Source organism: Dipodomys merriami, unplaced genomic scaffold (assembly GCF_024711535.1).
Source record: "Dipodomys merriami isolate MVZ:Mamm:240054 unplaced genomic scaffold, mDipMer1.0.p SCAF_1615, whole genome shotgun sequence".
Lineage (NCBI taxonomy): Eukaryota > Metazoa > Chordata > Mammalia > Rodentia > Heteromyidae > Dipodomys > Dipodomys merriami.
In genome coordinates this window covers 12,633-38,342 of record NW_027202955.1, presented here as the reverse complement: position 1 = coordinate 38,342, position 25,710 = coordinate 12,633, and the positions used below count along the sequence as shown (strand labels likewise).

Here is a 25,710-nt window from a genome sequence, read left to right as displayed (position 1 = left end):
AACAAAATGAATGTCAATACATCACATTGCATATCCTAAAGAGAAACAATATAAAAATCACAGTAAAAATGTTAGAATTCATCACATGATAAAATAACAGGTAGAAAGGATCAAATGCTGATTGTTTTTCCAAGTACGTTACCTATGGTATCTAATTTAATCCTCACAATAATCCCATAAAGTAGAACTACTTCTATTTCTAATTCTCAGATGATGATATTGAAGTCTTCAGAGTTGGAATTACTAGTACAACATTTCACAAATGGTAAATCTTAGCCTGCGGCCCATTCCCACCGTACCAAATAACTTCATTCTATTTTGTGACTAAAATACCAGCACTTAGTCCACTAATTCTAGGAAAATTTCCCAGAATTATTGTCCACACTCTAATAATATTTCACTTTATCTTTGTTAGAAAATAGGAAACTAAGCGGGATGTCGGTGGCTACACCTGTAATCGTAGCTACTCAGGAGGCTGAGATCTGAGGAATGCGGTTCAAAGCCAGCCCAGTCAGGAAAGTCCGAGAGATTCTTATCTATAATAAACCGCTAATAAACCAGAAGTGGCACTGTAGCTCAAGCGGTACAGTGCTTGACTTGAGTGGAAGAGTGCAGGGACAGTACCCAAGCCCAGAGTTCAAGTGCCAAGACCAACTAAAAAAAAAAAAAAAAGGAAATAGGTAACTGCAATATGAAAACTCCAAGTTCATAATCAATTTATACCTCCCTGGTGAAAGGAACTGCTAAACTATAACATTCTTGATTTCTAGCTCAAAATTGTAGAAATTATATTCTATCCCATGACAACACTGCATCGCAGTCATACTGAAAGAATAATCTCCCCAATTCCTGATGGAAACAGATTGCAGGTCTTATAGACCAATCATTTCCACATTGTAGCTCACATAAGTTGTTTACCATTAGAGGTATTTTGATTGCTTTTTATACCCAACATTTTGAGAGAAATGTATTACTTTAAAATGTTATTAAAGCAAGACTGATATAAAACTCACCTTTGACCCCAGATAAATATTTACCTTTCATATACCCAAAAATGCAGTCTTACCTATCATTAATGTTAGGAACGAGAGGTTAAAAATTATGGACACCAAGACCTAAGCATGAATTAAAGACTCTCCAACTTGTGAATACAATTGGTTTAAAAAGACATCAATACTACTGCATGTTTTTCAAAATTTCTTGTGATATTGAAGATTCAATGATAAAATATTAACACTTGAAAATAACTCATTTTCTTGGGAGTAGAACAGAAAACACAAGATTAATCCATCATTTTCAAATACCTTTATTTTTCTACAAATTCACTCTTATAATTATCAAGATTATAAAACTAACTGAAGTACAGAGCCACAAAGGAAATAATTTAACTGCATCATCTACATTCAAAAAACTGTTACTGGGGCTGGGAAGGTGGCTCAGTGGTAGAGTGCTTGCCTTGCATGCATGAGGCCCTGGGTTCAATTCCTCAGCACCACATAAGCAAAAAGGAAAAAGCCGGAAGTGGCGCTGTGGCTCAAGCGGTAGAGCACTAGCCTTGAGCTGAAGAGCTGAGGGACAGTGCCCAGGCCCAGAGTTCAAGGACCCACGACTGGACCCCAAAAAAAGAAAAAAAAAACTGTTACTAGAAAACAAAGTTATTCTAATAATTAGCTTACCAAATTCACTTATATCCTTTTATTCTATTTCATAATATTTCATAATATTCTATTGCATAAAAAGCCTATATACCCACTTACATCTTCAGATCTTAATATTTATTTCAGAAATGTCTATAGCTCTATAGTCAATGAACTGAAATAATACTAAAAATATTCAAAGGCTTTTCAGAAATTGCAAGACGCTCTCGGGGTTGTTATTTATATTGGAAAAGATATTTGAAAAGCCTTGTTTGTTAAAGTTGTGATAGTTACTTTCACAAAAGAGCCATTAGTGAGGATCCCATTGCATGTACAAAAGAACTTCAAATGCATCCACAATCTGGAGGTGACACATGCTTTTTGTTTGTTTGTTTTGAAAGGTATATCTAGCAAGCATATCCACAATACTGGTTTTCAGTCAATATGATGGGATATTCAAACCTAATAAATACAGGGTTGATTATCTTAGTGAGAATAGATATGATGTTACAAAGAAAGTTATTTTCAACAGAAATCCAGAAAGAGTTTATTCACCTTGTGTTTCACAGGAATAACCAGAGAGTAATACCTGTTTGGTCAAGTCAGTCAAACTCACTCCATGAGTATATCTTAAAATCATAACCAATTTAAGAGGTCAAATACATATTTTGTACTGACAGTCATCTTACAACAATAACTTACTACCTAATTATATCTGTATCTTCTTACCTAACATATAATAAGAGCTGAAAGTGGTCTCTTTTATCTAACTTAATGTTGTATATGCTTTGATTATGATGATGTTATTATTTGACAAATAAAATGTACAGAAGGGTGGCTCCACAGAAATGACATGACAGAACACTGATAAATAAAAACATTGCAACACAGTTAGCTCTTTTGAGCCTCACCTTGTCCACATTGGCAAGCAACATTGCAAGAGCACACACACACATATAAACATACACACATGTGTGCATATGTACACACATATACTTGCATGCTAAATTCAGGGTTTAGTACAAAAAAGTACAAATAAAATTTTAGTGATTAAGACAAATGTTAATTTGCCTTATTACAAAATAATACACAATAGAGTCACCATGGGTGTTACATTTTACTTGCCTCACCACATGTGACCACTTAATTTATTTTAATTAATTAATTAATTCATTTGTTTGGTGTTAATACTAGGCTTGAACTCATGGCCTGGCTCTGTCCCAGGATTTGTTGTTTTTTTGTTGTAGTTTTCTCAAGCCTAGAATTTTACTGCTTGTCCCACAGCTCCATTTCTAGCTTTTGCTGGTTACTTTCAAATCAGAATTTAATGGACTTTTTTTTGCTTGGTTTGGTTTCAAACCACAATCCTCAGATTTCATCTTTCTGATTAGCTAGGATAAACACATGAGCCACAAGTGTGGCTTCTAGTTTTTCCTCTATAGCTATCTAATACACATATTAGATAGTAATTTAAAACTTAGAGTATAGAAGCAAGTTGTACAGTGATGATATTGTCTTGTCAGAAATTTAAGCTAGCAAATTTCTTCTTAAAACCATAAACAAAAATACCATGGTATAATATAAGAGAACTCACTATTGAACATATGAGCTTTAAGAGCTTTCTAATAGATCCATTATTTGTTACCCAACATTAGAAAAAACTATATAATGCAGTAGTAAAATAGAAGTCCTTTGTAGGAATACTTAATTACCTTGTTTTTAAAGATACTTGTTTTCATCCAAAAAAGTAGGCCTCTCTATTGTCTTCATGTGATTTTGATGATTGAAGGTGCTTAATGAGAAGTCAAAGTGTATTACTAATCCTTTGCTATCAATTAAATCTCACCTTTTCTTCTTGGAACTTATAATTATTAAAGAAATAGTTCAGAATCAGCAAGCAATAGTTCAGATTCACACTTCCAGTGCAAGTGGATCACCAGTAATTAATCCTTGATACCATTTTCCACAAAGTTTTGTCACAGATACAATCGGTCTGCCTTCTCTAGCTGTTTTCCTAACCTGAACCTATTCCTTCACTCTACAGGAAAAGTGTGATTCAACTGATTTCAGTCAGATCTGTTACTAGAATTATCAAGGATTTAGATTTTTGTCTGTAATTTGGTCAAAGCTATGTCTCTTTATGTAGGCTAATAAAAATGTATTTACTAATTTCAAGTAAATTCATAAATTCCATTTCCACCTCTTTTAAAAAATAAAATTGTTTGCTCTATAAATTGATCAGAGGCATGGATTTTGTGGCTAGCTAGGTCATTGTACATCTGTCTCTCTCTTCCTCTCTCCCTTTCATGGTTCTCATAGATAATGTGACTGCTCCATAATTATCCTAATTTATTTTGCTTTTATATTTTTGGTTGCATCATTTCACTTTCTGCTCTGCCATTTCCCAAATTATTTACTTAGAAGGCATTATTTCATATTTTCTCATTCCTATAATAAGCTGCACATGAAGACACCACTGGTCCCATTTTCAGTCTGTACCTTTGAATATGGAGGAAAACCTTTCCTTTGCTCTCTATGAATTCCCTACTCTCCAGTTAGAATAATTTCCAATAGTAAAATTGGAAAAAGAGAAAGAAAATCATGGTGAAATAACAGATGTAGAAAATTCACTGGATTTTTCTGACCAGTTCAACCAACGTGAACTATTAGGGAATACATGTGCACCCCATTCCCACTGGTACTCACTGTCTCTGGTTAGGCAATTCTGATGAAGACAAGGAACAAGATGAAAAAGTGAGGAATGTCATCATTTGCAAAAAAAAAAATGGAGAAGTATTAAAGCAAATTTTTGTTTGGGCTGCTGAAAATAATTGGCTTACTACAGTGCAGACACTGCTTTCCTAAAAGGCCACTCATGTGAATACTAGGGATGATGATGAATATACCTCTCTTCATCGGGAAGCCTCCAGTGGGCACTTAGACATTGTCCATGAGTTGGTGGCTCAAGGCAGATATTCATGCAATTACTGTGAATGGCTAGACACCCCTGCACAGTGCTTATATATTGAATAATACCAGAGTGGCTGCTTTCTTAGTTCACATTGAGGCAGATACCAATGCCCAAACTAAAGTCCTCTTGACTCCCTTGCATCTTGCTGCTTGGAATAGAAATAGCGAAGATATGCTGGATCGCCTTCTATTGAAGCATTATATCAAACCAGGTCTGAAGAACAACTTGGAAGAAACTGCATTTAATATTGCCAAAAGGATAAATATGTATCACTACCTCTTTTAAATTGTGGAAGGCTGTAAAAATTGTTCTCCTAACTCATAATGGTTTGGTTAAGATTCTTAAATTTCAAAAATGCCAATCCATCTTTGTGTCTGTACAAAATATTTTCACAATACAAAGCAACAGCAATATCTTACTTTAAAAATTCATGGATTCCATAGTATTCTTCAAGTGAATTGCCTGACTGATGTCAAAATGTATTCAAGAGTTGTTTGTATACATCTATAATGATTTCTGCAGGGTTTGTGATTTTTAAATCAGAAATCACTTTAACTTATCTGTTGAAATGAGTAGTACAGAAACTAAAAATATTTCTGGTGCTTGTATGAAAAAAGTATATTTTAAAATACTCTGTATTTTATTTGTATAATGTCCATAATCTATTTAATTCTCTCCTAGATATAATACTTTGAATTATACATTGTTTTATAATATATAGGTTCATTAATAAATGTGTTATTTCAGATAGCATTCCATATAGAAAAAGTTTAAGATTCCTTTTTTTTCCTAGGTCCTTATAGTATTTTATTTCTTTGGGATAAAATGACAATGTTATCCAATTTCAAATGTTTTGTAAAGATTATGCTATGTAAAGGCCATTCTAAGGTGAGGATTTAACGCACTGATGTCAAACTAACTTTCAGTTCAATGAATTACGTATATTGTTACATTTGCCTTTTTAAATTTTTTATTGTGAAAATACTGTACAGAGGGGTTACAATTACATGGGCAAGATAATGAGTACATTTCTTATCAAGCATTGTAGCCTCCTCCTGTATTTACCCTTCCCTTCCATTCCCATCCTTCACCTGCTCCCCCACTCAATCCTCCCTGCTACCCCTCCACCCGCACAAAGTTGTAAAGTTCATTTTTCGACATAACGACTTGTATTTTTGTAATCAATTTTTAATAACTGTTTTTCATTTCTTGCATCTCAAGAATGAAAAATATGGAGTATTTCACAAATTTTCATATCATCCTTGTGCAAGTGCCATGATAATCTCTATATTGTAGTAATTTGGGTAAACGTCCTGCTGAAGCATGTAGTAGCCTGTAAATTTAAGTAGTTATTGATGCAATCTTTATACAGGCATATATCCTTGGTTGACTGTTTGTAACTAGGAAACCTTATTGTTCCTAAAAGTTATTGATCTTACTTCTCTAAAATTCTGTGTATATTGGGAAAAGCTTATATTGTTTGGTCGATTGCTCACATTTGCAATTTTTTTTGTCTATGACTATTTTAAGTCTTTTTCATTTTAAATTTGATCATACTTTGAAGCCTTTATAGCTAGGTCCAAAGATGATTGTTTTTCAAGTACTTATTTATAAACTGAGTTAGCTTTGTGGAGCTAATGGATTCAAAGTAAGTCTTGCTTAAGAGCTACTTCTAAACTTCTGCAGCTTAAAAATTCCTAAATGATGTCTTACTGGTACAAATGTCTACCTGACCCTTTACTCTTCTTCCCTGTAGCAACAGACCAACCAGAATATCTTACCCTGACAGCATAAATTTTCTTATTGGAACAAAACTAATATTAGTTAAAAGGGATCATAGAGAGATAAACAGTTAAGACAGAATCATTTAGGCTAGAAGGTATTTTATCAAAATATAATAGTTTTTTATACCTAACATTTCAATAGTAGCTAAAGCCAAGAAGGTGAAAAAAATTTTCACATGCATGATTACCAAATGTCCTGGCCTGTCTACCATCCATCCAGGCAGGAATTTACACTACTGCCTTTCTTTCATCAAATATTTTCATAGTTACAAGAGAAGTCTATATGTTTCTCCTCGATATTAGGCCTTAAATTGGTAATGTTTTAATCACAGTGTTTCCTCTTGTCTCTAGGCTGTAAATCTCCAAATGGTAAAGCTTTAGGTCCAACTCTACCAAACACTGAGGTAGAAATAATGGAATAATATTTTAAAACACAGTTGCCTTTGATACCCTAACCACAACAGAACATTGCAAAACATGTGCCTTTTTTCTTATATTTTATAGTTATATATTTTATATTTATACGTGCTGATATTTTATTTCACACAGTGAAACTTACTAGAATTAATTGATAATTTGACAAATAAATAGACATTTATTACAATAAATAGATTGGAATATAAATAATAAGGTTTAGAATGTACATTAGAATATAAAAAGTATCAATGCAATGTCTTTGGTATAAACTTGTGATATGTTCTAAGTATTCTTGGTCTCCTGAATTCACATTGTAAAAAAAAAACAATTGTTTTCCTCTAATCTATAAGGGATTTTACTCTGCTGCTCTGTTTATTGTTTTAACTCACTGGTTGCAAAATGTTTTTCTCTATATTTCTGAAGCATTTCTACTGATTGTACCCAAATTTTGCTGATATGATATCTAAAAGGTATTATTCTTCTGCAGGACCCATGGGTCCTAGGATCCCAGGTCTTAGTTATCCTCTTCATCTGATAACAAGGGGAAGATTTCTCACCTAGGCTCATGAAACATGCTAACAGAAAGTAATTGAAAATCCATCTCAATTCCTTATGACCCCGGAATTAGTGGTAAGCAATTGTGTAATGCAATGCAACTTAAAATGAAAGATGAGATCACAAAATCTGAGAGACAGTACAGCAATTCAAACTTTCAGTTTACAAATGACCAGCCCATATGAGTGACCAAGATCACAAATGTCACAAAATTATTTTTAATACCCCTCTTCTAATGATTACTCAAAGATTTCAGTCCAGGATAAGTAGGCAAAAATAAATAGTTCCTAGAACGATAGATCCATAATTGGTCTACCAAGGCTAGGAAAACTTGACTTACAGGTCAAATATAATTCACAAAAACATTAATTGAGAAGATCGTTAATGCTTCAAAATACTGGTACTTCAGTAAAACTTGTTTCTGTAGAATAAAAATGTTATCATTCTCAAACCAATGATAACCTACACTTAATCTCCTGAAAACAGATTCCTTTTCAAATAATTTTTTAAAAATCACATACACCAAAATAACATTTGACAAGTAGACAATATTGACATTACAAAGTTTTCAAGTTTAGGGTGCAAGTTACAATAGAGTTGTTTTATTTACCCAGCACTAATGCCAAACAGGTTCAACCATTCATTAAAGTGTAGAAATAGTACCACCCACCATTTGTGTTTTTCAGTAGGTGCCTTACAGAGATGTGTCAAATAGAAAAACCTCCCATAATTCAAACCCAAACACTAGCTAATAAAGTAAGTTTAATCACTTACTAAGGTACATTTTAAAAAGTCACAAATAGTTGCTTTATCATATGTTGTTTTATGTTTTACCTATCAGTCTAACATAGTAAGAAATATGACTTAAAGTCATGAATATGGGTACTCATCAGAGATGTGACAAACATAAAATCTGTCTTCTATTTCTACCATATTCCTGTATAGTAGTAAATTGTAGTCGTCTTCTTTTTCCAAAACTTATAGGTAGTAGAAAATATTATCCCATGTAAAATAAAATAATCACAAACCTTTTTTCAAAGCCATTTATAAAATTTGGTAGTTAGGAATATATTCTAAGCCATTTTTAAACTTTCTTGTTGACTAAAGATTAATCTTACAAATGGATGAGAATAAAATCATGTCTAGGTGCTTCACATCTCCAGTCTTGCAAATTGTTATTGCAGATGAATGAACTATGGAAATATAAGCTGACATCAGTTCAAGTGTACGCAGGATTGAAACTCCATGGATATTATATAAACCTTTCAAAATATTAACAGTTTAACAGAATGACTATCAGGAAGTTGAAACCAGAGGGGAATAATAGTAAAGACAGAATGAATGAAAAATGGAACAAGGGGCAAGTACAGCTAGAATACTCAATGTACACATGTGATAAAGGAAGTGATAAATCTGAAATACATCTTGGAGAAGGGGTTGGTTGAGAATGATAGAAGGAGTCACTCTGATCCAGGAGCATTGGACAATTAGATGGACATATTTATTGTAATACACTTGCACAACCTTTTGAAATTTAATTAAAAAACACAACAAAAAACAAAAACACACAAAAATCACAACCAAACAGCAATCTCTAGAGAGGATGTATATGACCTCTCAAAATTTTAAATAGTTCATGAAGGGTAGTCTTGGGACTAGTAAAACAAAGCTGTTCAAAGAGGGCAGTTTGGGGTAGCAGAGAATTTTGAACAGATTTAAGTAGATTGTCTAAGGTTGTGAATCACCTACATCTGCTGCAAATATTTTCTTCTGTGAGTTCTCTTTGTCTGCAATGGATACTCCAGTCCTCAGCCACACTTGATAGCTTGTGAAGATAGAATGGAAGAAACAAGATAAAGAATCCATTACTCCACTGGAGACAGAAGAGTCCTCTATGTTTTCTCTCATCTCTCTTCACTACTCTTTCTTCATACTTTTAAGTCAAGTGATTTTGAATTATATCTTTCATTCTTTGTTCTGGCAAAGTAATTAGCCAAACTAATTTCCTAAATATTATTTGCCATTTTTTTCTACCATGCTGTTTACTTGTCCAAGGGAGTCCATTAAGCTTCACCCTTGCATTTGGTTGCCATGAAAATCCATCTATGTTAATGAGGACAAACTCTAATGTAAAACTTTGTCTCCAAAAAATGGATCCAAGAAGCTGTGATCACAAATATTTAGCTATACTTTTTTTCTTTTACCTTGAAAGTCTTCTTCTGTCTAAAGTTCCACAAAAATAAGTACTCCACTACTTTTTGGTTCAATCACTTCTAACCTCAAAGATATATTTTGCTAACAAGATGCTTAGAGGAAACCGAAGTATACTCCACTTTTATGTTCTCTCTTAAGACTCTCCTTAGATACCATATCAGGATCAGTGAAGTTATTCTTTGCAAAATTATTTCAATAGATTATTTTTTCTTAGTCTTGCATTTGCTCAGCAAGATGTATGGAATAGAATAGAGTTAAATCATCCATACCTTGGGTAACAGTGTCTATTACAAAGGACAATACTTCTATGTCCTAATTCTATGTCCTCCTCTTAGCTCTTCCCTGATTTCCAATTAAGCACAGCTTCTTGACTTCAAGTCCAGTGAAGCTGAAAGACTATAAGATCTCCTCCCTACCCCACCCCGCTACATCTTCATGGTTTCTCTTTTAAAACTCTTTTAAGTTGCCTCATTTGGACGTAGAATTTATTTTCCTGTCCTCATTCAAACTGTTCTACATTGTAGTGAGCCAAATAGGCTCTGTAAAATCACTTTAGGTAGCAAAAATATTAAGACAATCTATATCAAAATTTTTGGCCTCCCTCCACTGCTGAACTCAGTATGCTTAGATAGGGCTTCTAAGAACATTGTTTTCTTCCCCTTTCAATTTTCTCAATTCTTTTCTGATCCCAAACATTTTGGCTTATGTAATAAGAGAAGTCTTCACTACCTCATGTTAATAAGGATATTATTTTTTGTAAGCTACTTAGAAATGTGTAATCATTGGCGTAACCAATCAGATTTTTTTCTGTGTTTCAGTGCTTCACGTGCAAAGACATTGTGGAAAGTGTTACAAACAGAAAAGTGTGAACCCAATACCTTCTTTCATTTTGAAGGGCCCTTTCTCCCTAAGTATTTTGACCCAAATTATCTTTTTCAAAGAATAATTTGGGTAATTAAAGGTCAATTCACAAAATTTGATGTCTTAGTTTTCTTAAGAACTTTGAATTTCACACAGTGAGAGTATATTTCCTGGGTAAGGACAATTCTCAAGGGAACCTACAGGATTTACAGTAAGGTTTCTGAAGTTTGTTTAGTGTGAAAATGAGCTATCTTTACCCACATTGCTCCCTCTCAACTAGGTCTCCATAGCTTTCTTTGCATGAAAGCCTATTTTCCCAGGCAATTTTCTTAATAGGCTAATTTGTTAAAAATTTGAACAATTAAAATATACCTGTCATAATTTTTAAACTCTTTTGAAATTCCTTTATCAGAATCACGTTTTCCCCAATCCTAATTCAACCTTTTCCATCAAAAACAGTAACATGTTGTTTATATGATATAGTGTCCATGCAACTATTATTTTCCAGTGGCTTTATGTGTATATATGAACATATAAGCTGATGCTGAGCAAAATGAACTCCAAGGTATGGAAACAGAGATTTTTTTGCAGTTGTTTTTAATGTACTATGTGATTTCTATTTTCTTTGGGTTTTCCACCTATGGTTTGGCATTGGCTGTATTTGATTTTGTGCCCTGTGTATTGTGTATACATTTACCTTAATTAGGGAAGGGAAGAGAACAACAAAATGGCAAGACAAAGGACAAAGGGCAAGCCAATGCAATAACAATACTCACAAGACAATATGTTGGAAATGTATATTAAAACTTGTGAGGAGTATTGAGGTGAAAGAAAACTGTAAGAAAAATGAAAGAGGGGGTAAAAAGTTTGAAAAGTTATGTTTTCACTACCTTACAATTACTGTAACCCATTGTTCACCAATTTGACAATAAAATTAAATTAAAAAATAAGCTACATAAAAAATAATTTCACTGTATTGTTATAGTAAATATTATTTTATGTAGTAACTTTTTAAAAATCAATATTATTTGGCATCTAATTTGAATTGATTACTCCTTTTTTATCAGAGAGTCATCAACTTGAATGTTATACAATTAGACAATATTTTCACAATAAACTTGACAATATTTTGAAAAAAGGAAAAATTTTGTACTTTCTCATACTAAAACTGAATGTAGTTTAATTCTATGGAAACCCATAACTTTTAAAAGTAAATGAGTTGTTAAGAGGACAGAATATATGTGTTCCTCAAAATTCCTATGACTAATAACTACTCATTTTCAAATTCTGAACATTCCATACCTGAGCGATTCAAAACAGTACCTGTTTGCATGTTAAGTAATTTTGCAATAGATGCAGTTTCCAGTGGAGTGTTACAGATTGAGAAGTCAACAGAAAAATAGCCACATTCTGGTAGAGGATAAAATTATGAAGCATCTGTAATTAATTCTTCAAGAGTAAGCAAATTTTATCAGAGAAAGCTATAATTTCTATGAACCATCAATCCAAAGATTTATGCCATAAAGTCATCCTAGTCCAATAATTTCCAACTTGTAAAGTGCACCTTAATATTCCCTTAATTCACATCATGAATAGCTTATCTCTATTGTGAAAAAAATACTACACCTCTGATAATGTGATTCTCTCCTTCTTCTGGAAAGAATACTACAATTAACTGGGTTGCATCACTTTTCCCCCAGTAAGATTCTTGAGATCAGAACACTTGCAAATGTTATTTATATTTATACTTTTTTAAACTATCACAGATATTTAGGATGCTAAGGTCAGAAGATTATGGTTCAAATATCCAATAAACTCAGAAAAAGTCAGACACAAGTGGCACTGAGATTGAAGTGGTAGCACACGAGCCTTGAGCATAAACAGGCTAAGAGACAGTTCCCAGACCCAGATTTCAAGCCCTAGGACAAACCAATAAAATAAAAACAAACCCCAAATGTAGCATTTTTCTCACTGTATACAGAGGCACGTAATTAAGGAAATTGCTTCCTGTGTTACATATAGGTAGAAGAAAGAAGATGTCACACAATTATTCTCTTCATACAATGTTATACAAAACCCTCAAAAATTGCAATTTTTCTATATTTATAAATTAATATCGATTTGTTGGCAACTCTGTCTAGATTATTTACATTATCATTTTATACATGAATTGTTGGAATTTTCTATTAACTAAGATCTAATTATAACTCTCTTGAAAGCATATTCTAGGCAAATAAAATGCCAGAATCATTTGTGAATTTGTCAATTAAACCCTCTACTCAAAAAGAATTTTGTAGTATCCTATAAAATATGAAATTAGAAGCAAAACTAAACTATTTATGTTAATTCTAAATTCTATTTTAGATTCTAGCTAACAGAATCCAGAAACACATAAAAAAATAATTCACTATGACCAGGTAGGCTTCATCCCATAGACACAGGGATGGTTTAACATACGTAAGTCAATAAATGTAATCCAACATATCAACAGAGCCAAGGTCAAGAATCACATGATTATCGCTACAGATGCAAAAAAGGCCTTTGACAAAATTCAACATTCATTCATGCTAAAAGCTCTGGAGAAAATAGGAATAGAAGGAACATTTCTAAAAACAATAAAAGCCATTTATGACAGACCAATAGCCAATATTATACTTAATGGGGAAAAGCTACAACCAATTCTCCTAAAATCAGGAACAAGGCAAGGATGCCCACTGTCTCCACTCCTCTTCAATATAGTCCTAGAACCTTTAGCCAGGGCAATAAGGCAAGAAAAAGACATTAAAGGGATCCGCATAGGGAAAGAAGAAGTTAACCTATCACTTTTTGCAGACGACATGATACTATACCTCCACGATCCCAAAAACTCCATCCCCAAACTCTTAGAAATCAGAAATCACTTCGGCAAAATAGCAGGATACAAAATAAACCCACAAAAATCAGTTGCCTTCCTATACACTGATAATGTACAGGAAGAGAGGGAAATAAAGGGAGCAACCCCATTCACAATAACCTCCCAAAAAATAAAATATTTAGGAATTAACCTAACCAAAGATATAAAAGAACTATTTAATGAGAACTATAAAAAGTTAAAGAAAGAAATTGCAGAAGACACTAGGAAATGGAAAGACCTCCCATGCTCCTGGATAGGCCGACTTAATATAGTAAAGATGGTAATACTTCCAAAACTAATATACAAATTCAACGCAATTCCTATTAAAATCCCAATGACGTACATCTCTGAAATACAGAAAACAGTCCAAAAATTCATATGGAACAACAAAAGACCTAGAATAGCCAAAACAATTCTAGGGGATAAAGACAATATGGGAGGGCTATCCATGCCGAACTTCAAACTCTACTACAGAGCTATAATAACAAAGACAGCATGGTACTGGCACAAAAACAGACCCAAAGACCAATGGAACAGAATAGAAGATCCAGAAATAAATCCACAGGCCTACAGCCAGCTGATATTCGACAAAGGAGCCAAAGACATACAATGGAAGAAACATAGCCTCTTCAACCGCTGGTGCTGGGAAAACTGGGCAGCCACATGCAGAAAACTAAAAGTGGACCCCACCCTATCACCATGCACCAACATCAACTCAAAATGGATTAAAGACCTTAACATTAAACCTGAATCTCTGAAACTACTGCAGGACAAAGTAGGAGAGACACTTGAACTAATAGGCACAGGAAGGAACTTCCTGAACAGAGTCGCAGGGTCACAACAAATTGGAGAGAGACTCGACAAATGGGACTACCTTAAAATAAAAAGCTTCTGCACAGATAAAGCTATCGCAACCAAGCTAGAAAGACAACCAACTAATTGGGAAAAAATATTTACCAGCAATATATCAGACAAGGGGTTAACATCCTGTATATACAGGGAACTCAAGAAACTAATCCCTCCCAAACCCAACAAACCAATTACTAAATGGGCAAGGGAACTAAAGAGGGACTTCTCAAATGAAGAAATAAAAATGGCAAAGAAACACATGAGGAAATGTTCATCATCCCTGGTGGTGAAGGAAATGCAAATAAAGACAACCCACCTTACCCCAGTCAGAATGTCCCACATCCACAAATCAGCCAACGACAAATGCTGGAGGGGATGTGGAGAACGAGGAATGCTATTACACTGCTGGTGGGAATGTACACTCATACAACCACTTTGGAAAGCAGTCTGGAGGGTCCTTAGAAAGCTAAAGATTGACCTCCCTTACGACCCAGTCATACCACTTCTAGGCATCTACCCTGAACAACAGGAACCAATATACAAGGACACGTGCACCTCCATGTTTATTGCAGCACTGTTTGCAATAGCTAGGATATGGAAACAACCTAGATGCCCCACCACAGATGAATGGATCCAAAAATTGTGGTATCTATACACAATGGAATACTATGCAGCCATTAGAAATGACAAAATAATGGCATTTGCAGGGAAATGGATGGAGCTAGAAGGAATCATGTTGAGCGAGGTAAGCCAAGAACGAAGAGACAAACAGTACATGGTCTACCTGATAAGTGGATGATGAATCCAAAATGTTAGGTGATATGACAAAACTAACAGGACTTAAGAAACAAAGAACTCCCACTCATCTGGTTGAACCACTACTAAATATCCCCATGCTGCTGATCACATATATGGTATATAACATATGAGCACCGTTATATATTACAGACTGTGATAGACAATTTGCTCCAGGAAAGTTAGAATGAACTTGTGACTTTAAATGAGCATCATTATTCCACAATACTGTGAATTTCCGGAAATTATGTAATCACTTAATCACAATCAAAAAAAAAAAAAAAGAACCTTGGGGAAGGGAGGGAGGGAGGGGATGGTAGGGGGAAAACAATGGAGGGGGTAACAATGTTCAAGAGGAAGCGGAAGTGTACTCATTGCCTCACTCATGTAACTGTAACCCTCTGTATAGTATCTTTACAATAAAAAAATTTAAAAAAAATAAATTCTATTTTAGCAAGATCTACAAAGTCCTGCTTTAGATGAACTTTGAAATTTCTCTAGGCTTAAGATTTTGTAATCCTTCCTCATTTCTTTGGAATCCAACAGAATGATGCTTACTTACTTTTTCAAATTTTGGGTGGGAATCATGAGCCATTTTGAATCTAGGAATGTTCTGTAATGAAGAGAGCATTTAAAACAAAACTGAAGATTATATACGAGTTGCATTTCAATAGGAAACTTGACTTCTCAAAACATAATAACAAAATTAGCCCAAACTTCCAACTGTGTATTCCTTTCTTGTTGTTTGGTTTGTTTTATTAGACAAAATTATACTACCTGGTCCAGGAAATGTATCACCATTTAATTCCACTCTCTAATCTCCTGCCTTAGTCTGAGTGCTAGAATTCCAGGTTTGTATCACATTGCCCTGCCATGTTTGTTGGTTTATTTAATCTAGACATAGACTAGCAATTCTGAACTTCTCCAATGATATTATCCACTAGACAGACTGCTCAGAGTGTTTATGTACTATTTTAGAAGATCTTCTAACATTTGACACAGGATACGATCATTTTCAGATGCACCTGCTGGGATCTCTGATTCATTCGATCCCTTTAATAGTAATTACGTGACTCTCTTACTATCTCTCGTCCCTACCTATGTAATAGTCTCAAACTTTTTTGAAGAAAGTTCATGAGGACTTTCTAAAATTAAAATTCATCTCTTAATTCTTACTCAGGACATATTTTCTATTGCTATTTTTAAACTTTTCTACATATTCTAAGAGTTGTTTCATTTGTGTATTTGTGTGTGCACATATAAGTGCCTCTGTGTGTATGTGTATGTTTGTATGTATGTATGCAAACGCCTCAAGCTCTTATTCATCAATCTTGCTCATGCCTGGTATTCCCTCACCTGAGACATTCTTCCAATTCAGGTTTTGGCTGGTAGTGTGGAAAAGACTGTTCTGCCCAGGCTGCATGCAAACTGAACTTCCCAGACTGCTTTACATTCTTAGGTTTTATATCTCCAGAAGTATCAACTTTTAAACTATGAACATTTTTGTGAGTGAAAAGTCTAAGCTGTAGCCCACATTTTTAACTCAAAAATTCATATAAAGATAGATGAACATACACATTGCATATGCTGAGTGTACACTGTTAGAAATGTGATCTTAAGCTGCGTGGTGGAGAGATCTGGGGATTGGGGTTCAAAGCCAGCCCAGCTAGGAAAGTCCCAGAGACTTTTTTCTCCAATTAACTACAAGAAAACTGGAAGTGGCACTGTGGCTCAAGCGGTAGAGCAGTAGCCTTGAGCTGAATAGCAGATGGACAGTGCCCAGGCCCAAAGTTCAAGTGCCAAGACCAACAACAACAACAAAATGCAAGTAAAGGAAAGAAAAAGAAATGTGATTTAGCCACTAGTTCATTGCGAGTATAATCCCTGCTCTCTCGAGATGGACTTGTTTTTCCAGTTAAGTCCATGCCCTTATATCTGACTTTCATTGGAACCAGAATTATTCTTCCATTCTATTTTTAAAAATTTGTGCGATTAGCAAACATGATTGAGAAAGGGAAAGGCCTCATACTTCATATTCCACTTAGGAACACTCCCATAAATCTACATATTGGACTTGGCTTTATTGTTTCGATGTTGTCTTATTTGTAGTCTTCTATATTGTATTGAACCCTTATACTTAAACACAGAACTTCTCTTTCTCCTATTGTTGCAAATGTTTCTCTTACTGTTAATTCATGTGCACTAGGGAAATAACACACAGCAAATACACTCACAAAAAGAATGATCTGAGGACCTTCTTCCCATTTAAAATTTGGCTTAATTTGCAGAACAATTATGAAGTTTGAACTAAATGTACTCATGGATAACATATTTATAAGCAATATAAATTTTATATTTTCTCTTTTACTAAGTTTTCTCTGAAACACCTATTACCTCATGTCCAAAAGTGTCCTTGTGTTATTTCAATGAAGACAGAAAACATTCATTAGACCTCAAGAAGCACCAATGATTGTTACTGGACTTTGTGGAAACTGAACCCAGGAGAGGAATTGAACACAGAGAAATGATAAAGTTCAAATTAACTTGTGCTTTCCTTTTTACTGTACAAGAAAAGAATCCCAAGGATTGAAGGAAACTCTGTCCCTTACTTTTTCCAGTGTATTTTTTATTCATATAAACTTGTCTGTAAACTTCTACTTGAGAGTATTACAAAAGATAATAATGTGCCATGTGAAGGCCAGCATAGAATAAAAGGAATTAACGTTGTTGTTTTTTAGTTAGTTTGTATTTGTTTTTGCCAATTGTGGGGCCTAAAGTCTGTGCCTGGGCGCTCTCCCTCAGATCTTCATCTCAACGATAGTGCTCTACCACTTGAACCACAGCGCCATTTCTGACTTTTTCTGTTTATGTGGTACTGAGAAATCAGGGCCTCATGCATGCAAGGCAAGCACTGTACCACTGAACCACATTCCCAGCCCCTAATAACATTGTTTTAAAGTTGTTCTACTGCAAAGAAACAAAGACATGGAGGTTTAAAAGTGTCTTATGTATGGATATTTCATCCCTAAGAAGATTCTCTTTTGGCAGGAGTCAGTTATCAATTCCTTTAGTCTGGTCCTGAGTTCTCCATAGCAATAAGGATTCCAAAAAAGCAGGATCTTGTGAATATGTTCAGCACAAGTAGCCTCTTCTCAGAGCAGTACTCCTTTAAGGACAGTCCCAAAGAAATATCTGGGGGTTGTTTTTGTTTGCTTGTTTGTTTAGTTTGTCCTGGTTCTGGGACATGAACCCAGGGGCTGGACCCTGTCCCTGAACAGTTGTCTTTCTTGCCCACCTATCCTCAAAGCTAGTACTCTACTGCTTGAGCCAAAACTCCACTTCCGGCTTTTTTTAGTGTTTATTTAGAGATAATAGTTTGACAGACTTTCCTGCCTGGATTAGCTTTGAAATAGGATAGTAAGAAAGCCAAGTGATATCGACAGTATGGACTTCTCCTTTGAAAAAAAATATTAGATGAAGTTTATTATAAAGCTAATATTTGACAATTTTTAAAAGAAGAGAATATGCCCAGCAAAGAAGCCATAACTTAAATAACTCAGTGAAAGTAGGTGCACTGAATCATTTTGTAATTATTTTTTATGCTTGGAAAGATTACTATTGACCTTGTCATTCCTTTTGGGGAAACTGAAAGTCATATTTGCACTTTTTTTGTGGGCGCTGTCCCTCACCTCTTCATCTCAAGTTGAGCACTCTACCACTTTAGCTACAGCACCAATTCTGGGTTTCCTGTGATTAATTGAAGATAAGGGTCTCATGGACTTTCCTGACAAGGCTTGCTTTGAACCACAATCCTCTGGTCTCATCCTTCTGAGTAGCTAGGATTACAGGCTTGAGCTACCAGCACCTGGCTCATATTTGCATTTATGTGTACTTAATGACACTATGTAGACAAAGAATGGAAATTTGAACCAAATGATGACATTGCAGCTTTTCAGAAAAATTGGGGTAGGAATAAATATGTCCTCATTTTTCCATGTTGTTATATTAATGACTCATGAGCTATGGGACTCTTACATTAGCATCCTCTGCCATCTGTGTAGGTGTTATTTAGTACTAGGCAATATTCATAGAGTAATATAGAAAGACTGAGGTTTTTAGAAAGCAAAGGAGATCAGGTATGAAAGAACAGCATAGAAGGAGATACATTTATCACACAGAGATTAAAAACTAGCCTAAGAGATTTACAATGTTAAAGGCAATGAGGTATAAACCTAGTTGATAACTAGTTCTTCAATAACCCAAAATAGTTCCCTAGAACAGTTTCTGGTATATGTTAGTTACTATCATTTATTCCTTCCATCTGGAGTTATTCCTTCTCTTCTATCACAACTATTAGTCTCTGCCTTTTTAGTGCCATGACTGACCAAAAAGATTTCCAAATCTCACTTAGACTAGCCTTCTCTGTGATTACCAGTGACTACTCAAAAGCCTGGAATCTTTTAATTTCCAGAATTCATCTTCCCTTGACATCTAAGTACATTCCTGGCATTAACTGCAGTGATCTAATGAACAAAACATTTTTTTTCAACACAGTATCCTAATATAGGCAAAATGCATGAATTAGGGACTATTGTCAGGTATCAGTATGGAAGGAGCAATTATATATTCCAAGTATGTGTTCTTTATTTTGCATTTACTAACTGTTTTCTTTTGTTTTTGACAGTCCAGGGGGCTTAAACTCAGGACTAGGGAATTATTCCTGAGCTTGCTTTTTTTTCCTCAAGGCTACCACTCTACCACTTGGGGCACAGCATCTCTTTCAGTGTTTTTCTGTGAGGAATTGAACCCAGGCATTCAGGCAGGCTAGGCAATCACCACACCATGAAGTCACATTTCCAAAGCCCTAAATGACTTTCTTAAGATGGCATTATATTTTCATTCCATAACTATGTATCATAATTTTGGCCAGGTGCTAGAAAATAACATACAAAAAATACTAAGTCCAGTAAGGCTGGATGGACAATGAATAACTGTTATAGTTTAGCCAGGGCACAGAGGGGCTTACCTCATGAAGCTGGTTCAACAGGCTGAGCAAGACAGCTCCTAACCCACAGTTTACCTCCAGAATGAGAGGGCCACCTTGGGTTCCAACCACATGGGGACGCTGGGAGACCTCCTCCAGCACACATTCATCCAGTTCCTGTGAGAGAGAGAAAAAAAGTCAGAATTAAACTTAAGCCGGGTGCCCATGGCTCAGACCTCTAATCCTAACTACACAGGGGGCTGAGATATGAGGATCATGGTTCACAGCCAGCCCGGGCAGGAACGTCTGTGAGACTCTTATCTCCAAAGAAGCACAAAAAACTGTAAGCGGCGCTGTGGCTTAAGTAGTAGAGTGCTAGCCTTGATCTGAGGAGCTCGGGGACAGTGCCCAGGACCAGAGTTCAAGCCCCACGACTGACAAGAATTGGACTTCTCACCACAAGAAGTGGACTGAATAGCACCCATTGTCCTAGGGAGTATGGCAGAGAAGTCAGGCAGAGCTTCCTGTGAACTGGAGGTCATGAGTATGTCACCTGGCTTCTCCTTGCCTCAGTATCCCCAGCTGCAAAACTAAACACAGTGAAGGATCCCCTTCCTCATGGGGACAAGGTAAGGATGAAAGAGAGACATGTTTTGTTTCATAATCCCTCACCTGTTCCACGATTAATAAGCTCCACGTGAGCCTTTTCCAGGTATCTTCCTTTCATTTGCTCACAGAATTGCCAGGAACCGTATCTAATGGCCGCTCCCTCTGTGCCCTGTGCGAGAGATCCCTCTGTATAAATCCCTTGTTTCCTCACAACTGTTCCAAGAGGAGACTGAGGTCCAAGAGTTGAAACCTAACCCAGGGCTTACCCTGTGGTCAAGAATTGACTGCTGTGCACTAAGAGTTTGAGATAATCCATCTAAACTGATGACTGAACATGGTGCTACATGTCTACTATCCCAACTACAGAGGACCAGGCCTGGTGGAGCATGCCTGTCACAGATAGGAGTACCATGATCCAGCCCAGCCTGACCATATATTTAGTCTCTATTTTGGAAATGCCCAAGACAGAAAGGCTTGGCTCACATGGTGGAATACCTGACTGGCAAGCCTAAGGCCTTGAGTTCAAACCCTAATATACCAAAAAGAATCAGAGGCCCAGTGCCAGAGGATCATGCCTGTAATCCCAGCTACTCAGGAGTCTGAGATCTGAAGATCATAGGTCAAGATTTAAAATAGGGTTGGCCTCAACCATCAGACATCATGATGAGAAGACCCGGAGTCTGACTTATGCTGGTGCACTCCATACTCGCAGGGTGCATATCCTTACTAAGTGCTGGCCACACACTCTGTCCCCCTGGGAAACCACCCCCTGTGAGACGCACCCCCAGGTCCTACCAAACTGCCACTGCCACCAACCAGGCCCAAGGGAGTAGAGAGCTCCAGGGCACACAAATCCCTTGGTCTTGTAATTTAAAGGTGATCAGTCCCCTTCAAGCACCTTACCCTTCCAGGTCCCTGGACCTCAGCCATGAAGCCCATGCACCCCCCCCTCCCCTCGCGAAGATAGCAGGAAAAGTTACCAAAAGGTTCGACCATCTTTGTTGTAACCCACTTCTACACACACACAAATCCAGACTGGTGACAGAAGACTTATCCATGCAGCACCTGAAATTTGCCAATTGATCACTCACCTGAGCACTGTCAGGATGTACAAGTAGAAAGATGTTGAGAGCCCTGCAGGGAGTCTCTCTGCATGATAAGCTTGACTATCTCGCTGGAACATCTCTCAAGGTTATTTACAGAATCTGGTCTTTGCATCCTGCCCCAAACAAAGACCAGGTAGCTGCTATGGACCACCTTTTCACATTGCCCTAAGCAAACATCTTGCAGCTGCTACGGCCAATGAAAAAGCTTCCTTATTCTAAGCATATAAATACCCCTGTGTGAAAAATAAAATTTGGCAGCTTGATCAGAATCCTTGTCTTGCTGTCCTTCTTCGTGTCTCTTGTCCCTTCACTCCTTCTCACTTAGGTTCATTGCCCTGGTTGAAGTCCTGCAGGTAGGGACAACTGGCGCCCAACGTGGGGCATGAGCCTCTGACTAAGGAAGGAACGCCATCCTCCGGGAAAACTTGGCCAAGTACAGTCCGAGATCATGAGATCGCGACAGACCCCGCCGAGAGACAGATCCAGGAGGAGAGTGGGGATGCCCCATGGTGAGTGACCCACTATGGGACAAGCAACATCATCACATGATCTATTTCTGTCAGACCTCAAGGAGGCCCTCAAGACATGGGAAACGTGGGTTAAGAAAAAGGATTTAGAATTATTTTTCTCATTCATAGAGGACTTGTAGGAATCATAGATGCAAAAAGATGGCAAAGAGTAGGAGATTGTTTAAAAGATTATTATGAAACCTTTGGTCCGGAAAAGGTTCCTGCTACCCCTTTTCCTATTGGAATTTGATTAATGAAGTTTTGAAATGGTCTCTATTTGATAGTGGAATTTTAAAACTTGTAAAAGCAGGAGAGGAGGTTCTCCAAAATGCCTCTCGGCCCCCCACGGCTTGCCCATCAGTTGTATTAGATATGACTGCTGGTCAATTTATTGAAAATCCCTCCCTTTTGTGACCTGGCCTTTCAAGGGCCCACTGCCCCTCCAGATCCAGATTTTTTTCTTCCAGTCCTTTAGCTAACCTGGCACCTTTATGCGAGACTCTTCAACATAAGTGAGAACACCTTCAACTTTTAAAAGAACTGTGGTCCCTTGATTATGAACTCCGCATACTGGCCTTGGCCGATAAGGCAAAAACGCCTGATAAAATTAAGGCTAGATCAGGCCATCAATCAGTTCTCGCCTTTCCAGTAACTTGGAGCCAGACAGATAGGACCTCAGAGGGTGGGGAGGATGAATCAGAAGAAGAGGAAAAGGAGGATGAGGAACAGGATACTGGGGATGAAGGGGAACAACCCACCCAGGGAAAAGGCCAACAAGAGTATAAGAGGCTTAGGCTTCCGTTTGTTGAAAAGCTTAAAAATGCATGTGCCCAATATGGCCTGACTGCCCCTTATACGTTAGCCTTGTTAGAAAACCAAAGTGCGTGCTGGCTCACCCCTAATGATTGGAAGTTTCTGGCCCGTGCCACCCTTAGTGGGGGTGATTTTGTTTTATGGAATGTGGACTTTAAGGAACAATGTAGAGAGACCGCGCAAAAAAATTTGGCTAAAACATCTTCAAAAACCTGGACCTATACTAAACTTTTGGGTAATGTGCCCTTTGATACCAATGTTAAACAGGCGCGCTTTCCTGCCGGACTTTTGGCACAAATTCAAAATGCTGGCCTTTATGCTTGGAAGCCACTCCCTCAAAAGGGATCGGCTACCGCCATAGGTGCTGCCTTTACCAAGCCCTTTCAAGGTTCAGTCCCCAGCTCACATACTTGCTTTAATTGTAAACAACCTGGTCACTTTGCTCGTGAATGTCCCTTCAGCAAACAAAGCCAAGGGGAAATGCCCTCCCAAGCTACAGGTAGACCACTCCCTGCCACTCTTTGTCTTTTAGATCAAGAACAAGCAGCCCCAAGGTGGCTGCCAGAATGCTTGATAAAACAGGTTAATGGCTTACCACAACCTAGGGGAAACCTTCCCCCGAGGATGATGCCTTTTCTCTTGCAGATGCAGCTAGAACTCCAGACATGGACCATCCTTTTTGAATTTATTAAATAACAGATTAATCTCTTGGCTTCTAAGCCCATACAGGTTCATCACCATACACATTGCCTTGATATGGCAGACTGCGGCATTGAGATCTAGGATTTACCCCAGGCTTTTAATTAGTGTTTTGCCATGAGCTTGTTCCAGTGGGAAACAGCCCCCCTTTCTTTTCTTATTTAGAAAATCCTTCTCCTTATTCATACCTCCTGACCATTCAACGGGCAAGACCTATTGCCATAAGGGATAGGTTCGCCCCTCCTCCTATAGGCCCCTGCGCTTGGGGGAGGATGCACCTATGGGAGGAAGAAAAAATGCTCAAATCAAGGGTGCAGTTAAGACTGCAGGGGGATGGATCCGCGAGATCCCAAAACCCAAGACCCCTGAGTGGCAAGCTCTGGTGCATGACGGTTGGCATGCATATCCACATGCCATCTCCTCAAAAAACATGCCAAGGCCTGTAAAACTCCCCACCCCGAGTGAGGATGCTTGCTCAGAGCAGAGAAAAACCCTGGGCCCTTAGAGGAAGAGAGCCTCTGTCACCCCCTCAAAAAGAGCAGCCAACAATTGATGGTCAATTTTCTAAATAAGAAAGGGGGAGATGTTGGGAGCCCTGCAGGGAGTCTCTCTGCATGATAAGCTTGACTATCTTGCTGGACCATCTCTCGAGGTTATTTACAGAATCTGGTCTTTGCATCCTGCCCCAAACAAAGACCAGGTAGCTGCTATGGACCACCTTTTCACATTGCCCTAAGCAAACATCTTGCAGCTACTATGGCCAATGAAAAAGCTTCCTTATTCTAAGCATATAAATACCCCTGTGTGAAAAATAAAATTTGGCAGCTTGATCAGAATCCTTGTCTTGCTGTCCTTCTTCGTGTCTCTTGTCCCTTCATTCCTTCTCGCTTAGGTTCATTGCCCTGGTTGAAGTCCTGCGGGTCGGGACAGAAAGATGATCTCTCTCTCTTTCCCTCTCTCTCTCTCTCTCTCTCTCTCTCTCTCTCTCTCTGTCTCTCTCTGTGTCTCTGTCTCTCTCTGTCTCTCTCTCCCTCTTTCTCTGTCTCTCTTTCTCTAATGCACACACACACACACACACACACACACACACACATACACATGACTCAGAGCAGTGCCTCTGTTCGTTTCTCATCTGGGACAATGTACAAGCTGGAGCATGGAGGTTCCCTTGAGACAACCAGGGGCTCCCACCCAAGGGGAGCACCACTCAAATGATGCAACACCACCCCGCCTCTCCGTTTCTCCAGGGTCAGATCCTTCCCCTTGGGAACAACCAGCCTTGACTCTACATTCACCAAAACCCTAGGCCAGGATGCTGGGTGAAGGAGTCCTGAGACAGGTGTCTCCTCAGAGCCTGGGAAAGGAAACTAGCAGAGGGTCATGTTGACCTCAGAAGGGTGTCTGACCAGGGGTGGGGCACTGTTGGTGAAATGGATGGAGTCCTGAGGCTACATACATCGACATACTCCTTCCTTCTGGCCTACATGCTTCTGGGCTAATTGGTGGATTCTTGGGGAGGATGAGGAGACCAAATGGACCAAGCATCAGAACATGCTGGCAGAGCTGGGAAAGGTGATGACCCTGTGAGAACTGTTGACAGCTGAGGGGTAGGGGAACAGGCCGGGTGTATGTGTGTGTGTGGGGTGGGGTTATTCCTCCCAGATATTCACCTTCTGCTTTGACCGCCTGCGCCCTTCACCTCCCTTCTGGGCTTTTCTGGGACCCTCTTCAGGTGAAAGGATGACCAAGCACAGAAGACAAGAGCTCACACAGCAAGGGGGGGGGTCTATCTTCTGCATCCAACAACCCCCATGCCCAGAAAAAAGGAAAAGACCTGAGAAGGCAGGTGTGGAGGTACTGTTCCCCACCTTTGACTAAAGCCACCAAGTTCCCACTAGGGAGAGAAAGGGTGCAGATGCATGGCTCTGTAGCTCCCACTGCTCCAGGCCAGGGACGATGTGGTGCTCCCTGTAAGGTCCGCTCCTGGATGGCGAGCAGACTCCACCCTCCTCGC

At 37.8% G+C, this 25,710-nt stretch overlaps 1 pseudogene; it reads right to left on the bottom strand.

The window, feature by feature from the left end:
• Positions 1 to 5,833: 5,833 nt before the first annotated feature.
• Positions 5,834 to 5,933, bottom strand: LOC138828696 (U6 spliceosomal RNA; annotated as a pseudogene).
• Positions 5,934 to 25,710: the final 19,777 nt, after the last annotated feature.